The 6000-nt window shown below is 44.8% G+C and overlaps 1 pseudogene; it reads right to left on the bottom strand.

The window, feature by feature from the left end:
- Positions 1-244: 244 nt before the first annotated feature.
- The window catches only part of LOC123640526, a 70013-nt pseudogene continuing 64257 nt past the window's right edge, over positions 245-6000 (bottom strand).

Here is a 6000-nt window from a genome sequence, read left to right as displayed (position 1 = left end):
CTGCATCATACGGAATTTCTTACTGCCTCAGACCTAGCTGGCTGACAGACTTCCGCCCAGCGTCCCCCTCTCGTGGTTGCGTCCCACTGGCTGGAACACAGAAGACAGACAAAGAAACAACAAACAACAGACAAGGGGGTGACAGACATCTCCTGTCACTCCCGACCGGCGACCCACCAGTGCGTCCGCCTAAGTCTTCTGCCGGTCATTTCCCAGGGCCCAGTTACCTACACCGTATGGATTTTCAGCGCTTCAAATCCTCCTCGGATCCGGATTCTGTTCCGGGGGTTTTGGGATCCCGGACGAGCCCAAAAATGTTAGAGCCGGATTCCCTCGGCCGCGGGAACAAAATGGCAGAGTCCAAGGCTGCAAAAGGCAAAGGAGTTTATTGGCTGGCTCGAGCCAGGGTCCAAGTCCCAGAGCACCAACGCAGTGGTCTCTTTACAAACTAGGACCCCGCCCTGGGGTAAAAACTAAGCTTTTATGCCTTTTAGTAGGTTACCTACGCTGTGCACACCATTCACCCTCCCCCCTTAGTTCATTTGCTCCTTCAAAGGTGGCTTCATCAAGTTCTCCCCTGATTGGTTGGCTCCAAGGTGCTCCATGTCCTAATACTTTTCCCAGCTGTTTTGCAGAGTCACTGGGCGGGAAGAGGAGGACCCGTCTCGGGAACTCGTGACTTAGGCCCACCCATCTTGGGGAAACCAAAACTTAGGCCTGTGTGAGGAGATTCAGCCTGTGAAGGAGTCATTCCTCCTCCCCCTTCTGCCTTTCATGCTAAAGGGTGAAAACTGCTCCCGTCCTTGAAATAATGGTGAAAGGATGGTGAAATAATACTGAAAACAATGGTTTCTGCAAAGGCTCTAGTACCAAGTATGAGAAATACCAAGGAACCTGGACCTCAGGAGAGTTTTCTCTTCGAAAAACATCCTAGGCTGAAGGATGCAGAGACCAACCTTATCACTATTATTGTGAAAAATGCTATCAAAAATGGAAAATAATTATCAACATACTGGTTATTTAAAAAGTGACAGGCTAAAATCTGAAAGAGGATGGGCACTTTCATGTCTCACCCAAATGTGCACTTCTCATCTCTGGAGATAATCAAATCAAAGCCAGGACTGACAGAGGCCCTGAACTTAGAGCCCACACAGAAATCTCAACTACAAGGGAGGATTCTTATGCTAATGGGTGAAAATTGCTCCCCTTCTTACAATAATAGTTTAACAATGCTGGAATAATACTTAAAAGACTGATTTCTTCAAAGGCTCTGGTAGCAAGTATTGAAAATGCCAAGGTACCTGGGCCTCAGCATAGTTTTGTCTACGAAACCACCTTAGGTTTCAGGATGCAGAGACCAACGTTATCACAATTATGGTGAATACAGCTATAAAAAATGGCAAATAATTGCCCACCTACTGGTTATTCCAAAAGTTCTGCCACACACCTCTTGGAAAAATCCAGTTACCTGGGCTGAGCCTTATATTGGTCTGGAGAACCAGTCGTGATACCCAGCTGATGAATCAAATGATTCTGAAAGGAACGGTGAAAAGTGCGGATCCTGTTTCAGTCTTTAGACTGAAACAGGATCCGCACTATTCACCTGTCACACAAAGGCGCACTTCTCATGTCTGGTGCTAGTCCAACAAACCCAGGACTGACAGAGGCCCTGCACTTGCCACCCCAGAAAAATATCTCTTCTCCAAAGAAGGATTCTTACGCTAACGGTTGAAAAGGGCTCCCGTTCTTGAAACAGTGGTGAAAGGATGGTGAAATAATACTGAAGACAATCCTATCTTCCAAGGCTCTGGTGCCAGGTATGGGAAATACCAGGTTACCTGGGCCTCAGCAGAGTTTTCTCTGCGAAAAGCATCATAGGCTTCAGGATGCGGAGACCGAGCTCATGACTATTACAGTGCAAAACACTATGGAAATGGCAAATAATTATCAACATACTGGTGATTTCAAATGTGTCAGGATGAAATCTGAAGCACGGTGTGCACTATTCCCATCTCACGCAAATTTGCGCTTACCAAATCTGGAGGTAAACAAATCAAACACAGGGCTGACAGAAGCCACGCACTTACACCCCACCCAGAAATCTCAACTACCAGGAAGGATTCTTATGCTAATGCATGAAAGCTGCTCAGGTTCTGAAAATAATGGTGAAACCACACTGGAATAATACTTAAAAGAACACTTTCTTTATAGTCTCTAGTACCAACTACTGGAAATGCCAAGTTTACTGGGCATCAGCATGCTTTTGTCTGTGAAAACTATCAGATGCTTAAGGATGCAGAGACCAACCTTATGACAATTACAGTGAAAAGTGCTACAGAAAAATACCAAATAGTTCTCCACCTAGCCGTTATTTCAAAAGTTCTGCCACACACCTCTTGGAAAGATCGGGTTACTTTGGCATAGCCTTCCATTGGTCTGGAGAAGGAATCGCCATTCCTAGCTGATGAAGCAAATGATTCTGAAAGGAACCGTGAAAAGTGCGGATCCTGTTTCAGTCTTTAGACTCAAACAGGATCCGCACTATTCACCTCTCACACAAAGGCGCATTTCTCATGTCTGGTGCTAGTCCAACAAACCCAGGACTGACAGAGGCCCTGCACTTGCCACCCCAGAAAACTATCTCATATCCAAAGAAGGATTCTTACGCTAACGGTGGAAAAGGGCTCCCGTTCTTGAAACAGTGGTGAAAGGATGGTGAAATAATACTGAAAACAATCCTATTGTAAAGGGCTCCGGTGCCAGGCATGGGAAATACAAAGTTACCTGGGCCTCAGCAGAGTTGTCTCTGCGAAACGCATCATAGGCTTCAGGATGCAGAGACCGACCTCATGACTATTACGGTGCAAAATGGTATGGAAATGGCAAATAATTACCAACATACTGGTGATTTCAAAAGTGTCAGGATGAAACCAGAAGCAGGATCCACACTTTTCCCATCTCACGCAAATATGCTCTTACCTACTCTGGAGGTAATCAAATCAAACACAGGGCTGGCAGAAGGCCCGCCCTTACACCCCACACAGAAATCTCAACTACAAGGGAGGATTCTTATGCTAATGCGTGAAACTGGCTCTGGTTCTGAAAATAATGGTGAAACCACAGTGGAATAATACTTAAAAGAACACTTTCTTGATAGTCTCTAGTACCCAGTATTGGAAATGCCAGGTTTACTGGGCCTCAGCATGTTTCTGTCTGTGAAAACTATCCTATGCTTCAGGATGCAGAGACCAACCTTATGACAATTATGGTGAAAAGTGCTACGGAAAAATACCAAATAGTTCTCAACCTAGCGCTTATGTTCAAAAGCGGTGCCACACACCTCTTGGGAAGATCCAGTTACTTTGGCCTAGCCTTCCATTGGTCTGGAGAAGGAATCGCCATTCCTAGCTGATGAAGCAAATGATTCTGAAACGAACGGTGAAAAGTGCTGATCCTGTTTCAGTCTTTAGACTGAAACAGGATCCGCACTATTCACCTGGCACACAAAGGCGCACTTCTCATGTCTGGTGCTAGTCCAACAAACCCACGACCGACAGAGGCCCTGCAATTGCCACCCCAGAAAATTATCTCATCTCCAAAGAAGGATTGTTAGGCTAACGGTTGAAAAGTGCTCCCGATCTTGAAACAGTGGTGAAAGGATGATGAAATAATACTGAAAACAATCCTATCTCCAAAGACACTGGTGCCAGGTATGGGAAATACCAAGTTAGCTGGGCCTCAGTACAGTTTTCTCTGTGAAAAGCATCATAGGCTTCAGTATGCAGAGACCAATCTCATCACTATTACGGTGGAAAACGCGATGAAAATGGCAAATAATTACCGACATACTGGTGATTTCAAAATTGTCAGGACGAATCCTGAAGCGAGATCCACACTTTTCCCGTCTGAAGCAAATATGCCCTTACCAACTCTGGAGGTAAACAAATCAAACACAGGGCTGACAGAAGGCCCGCCCTTACAAACAACACAGAAATCTCAACTATGAGACAGGATTCTTATGCTAATGCGTGAAACTGGCTCTGGTTCTGAAAATAATGGTGAAACCACAGTGGAATAATACGTAAAAGAACACTTTCTTGATAGTCTCTAGTACCAACTATTGGAAATGCCAAGTTTTCTGGGCCTCAGCATGTTTCTGTCTGTGAAAACTATCCTATGCTTCAGGATGCTGAGACCAACCTTGTGACAATTATGGTGAAAAGTGGTACGGAAAAATACCAAATAGTTCTCAACCTAGAGCTTATTTCAAAAGTGGTGCCACACACCTCTTGGGAAGATCCAGTTACTTTGGCCTAGCCTTCCATTAGTCTGGAGAAGGAATCGGCATTCCTAGCTGATGAAACAAATGATTCTGAAAGGAACGGTGAATAGTGCGGATCCTGTTTCAGGCTTTAGACTGAAACAGGATCCTCACTATTCACCTGTCACACAAAGGCGCACTTCTCACGTCTGCTGCTAGTCCAACAAACCCAGGACTGACAGAGGCCCTGCCCTTGCCACTCCAGAAAATTATCTCATCTCCAAAGAACGATTCCTAGGCTAACGGTTGAAAAGTGTTCCCCTTCTTGAAACAGTGGTGAAAGGACGGTGAAATAATACTGAAAACAATCGTAGCTCCAAAGTCTCTGGTGCCCGCTGTGGGAAATAGCAAGATATCTTGGTTTCAGTAGAGTTTTCTCTGCGAAAAGCATCATGGGCTTAAGGATGCAGAGAAAAACGTTATCACTATTAGGGTGCAAAACGCGATGGAATTGGCAAATAATTACCAACATACTGGTGATTTCAAAAGTGTCAGGATGAATCCTGAAGCGGGATCCACACTTTTCCAATCTCACGCAAATATGCCCTTACCAACTCCGGAGGTAAACAAATCAAACACAGGGCTGAAAGAAGGCCCGCTGCATACCCCACACAGAAATCTCAAGTAGGAGGGTGGATTCTTATGCTAATGAGTGAAACCGGCTCTAGTTCTGAAAATAATGGTGAAAGCACAGTGGAATACTACTTAAAAGACCACTTTCTTGATAGTCTTTTTTACCAGCTATTAGAAATGCCACGTTTTCTGGGCCTCAGCATGCTTCTCTCTGTGAAAACTATCCTATGCTTCAGGATGCAGAGACCAACCTTATGACAATTATGGTGAAAGGTGCTACGGAAAAATACCAAATAGTTCTCAACCTACCGCTTATTTCAAAAGCGGTGCCACACACCTCTTAGGAAGATCCAGTTACTATGGCCTAGCCTTCCATTGGTCTGGAGAAGGAATCGCCATTCCTAGCTGATGAAGCAAATGATTCTGAAAAGAACGGTGAAAAGTGCGGATCCTGTTTCAGTCTTTAGACTAAAACAGGATCCGCACTATTCACCTGTCACACAAAGGCGCACTTCTCATGTCTGGTGCTAGTCCAACAAACCCATGACTGACAGAGGCCCTGAAATTGCCACCCCAGGAAATTATCTCATCTCCAAAGAAGGATTCTTAGGCTAACGGTTGAAAAGTGCTCCCGATCTTGAAACAGTGGTGAATGGACTATGTAATAATACTGAAAACAATCCTATCTCCAAAGACTCTGGTGCCAGGTATGGGAAATACCAAGTTATCTGGGCCTCAGGGGAGTTTTCTCTGCGAAAACCATCATAGGCTTAAGGATGCAGAGACCAACCTTATCACTATTGCTGTGCAAAACGCGATGGAAATGGCAAATAATTACCAACATACTGCTGATTTCAAAAGTGTCAGGATGAATCCTGAAGCGGGATCCACACTTTTCCCATCTCACGAAATTATGCCCTTACCAATTCCGGAGGTAAACAAATCAAACACAGGGCTGACAGAAGGCCAGCCCTTACACCCCACACAGAAATCTCAACTATGAGGGAGGATTCTTATGGTAATGCATGAAACCGGCTCTGGTTCTGAAAATAATGGTGAAACCACAGTGGAATAATACCTAAAAGAACACTTTCTTGATAGTCTCT

Source organism: Lemur catta, chromosome 6, assembly GCF_020740605.2.
Source record: "Lemur catta isolate mLemCat1 chromosome 6, mLemCat1.pri, whole genome shotgun sequence".
NCBI classification, from domain to species: Eukaryota; Metazoa; Chordata; class Mammalia; order Primates; family Lemuridae; genus Lemur; species Lemur catta.
This window is presented reverse-complemented; position numbering and strand designations above follow the sequence as displayed.